Consider the following 931-nt stretch of genomic DNA (forward strand, 5'->3'; position numbering starts at 1 on the left):
TTCCTTTTTTCAGGGATAGAAATGATTAAGGATATAAACTTGTCATTTATTATGTATAAAATACCATTGAAAATATATTAATGTTAATTTTTTATTTAACATCCAAAGCATTTCCAACATCAGTTTGCTGCCCAGGTATGTATCTCTAGTTGGCCTGCAAGACACTTTTATTGATTCTTCATTTTTTTGTAAAACTTATGTTTACAAGAAGAAAACAAATCAAAACTTTTTTTTGTATTGTACGGAAATAGTTCACTCGAGTGTGTATCTGTTAATTTATTTGTCATCAAAAGAGCACTTTGCCTAAAAGAAAGGACTGACAAGTGTGCAAAATGTTTACAATCCTTTGTGAAATTGTAGTGTATCATTAGTTTGTATCTGTAAGTTATTGTTATAAATATTACCTGTATTTTTTGTTATATACAGCTTTATACTTTGAAGCTTGTATCTGTGAATTTGCAACTGAAATTTATTTTGCCAATGTTTTCTGAATGAACTGAATAAAGCTTCTGTTGTAGCATGCCATGCAAACACATTATTGTGTTTGTGGTTGATGAACTATGGCTGTAAATAACACTGTAGTTTAATAAGCCCATCATTCTAAGTTTATTAAACATTTTCCATTCTTGTGAAAGTTTCAACCAATTAATCCTTTGTGTGTGTGTGTGTTTTCAGCAGTAAGTTGACTTTAGCCTCTTTCAAATATAACAATTCTTAATTTTAAAAAGTCATTTTGTTTTGAGCTGTGTTGTGAGTACATTTTAATAGAAAACTTATTTGTAGATGATTGCACTTACTCAACAAAAGAATACATGAAAATCTCTAATTTGGCAGATTGTCCCTTTCGAACTATCTAATAAAATTAATGTGAAAGAAAAGGCAGAGCACTTTTCAAAATGACCTTTTGGGCTGTACCAAATCAGAAATGAAA

This window comes from Mesoplodon densirostris, chromosome 2 (assembly GCF_025265405.1).
Source record: "Mesoplodon densirostris isolate mMesDen1 chromosome 2, mMesDen1 primary haplotype, whole genome shotgun sequence".
NCBI classification, from domain to species: domain Eukaryota; kingdom Metazoa; phylum Chordata; class Mammalia; order Artiodactyla; family Ziphiidae; genus Mesoplodon; species Mesoplodon densirostris.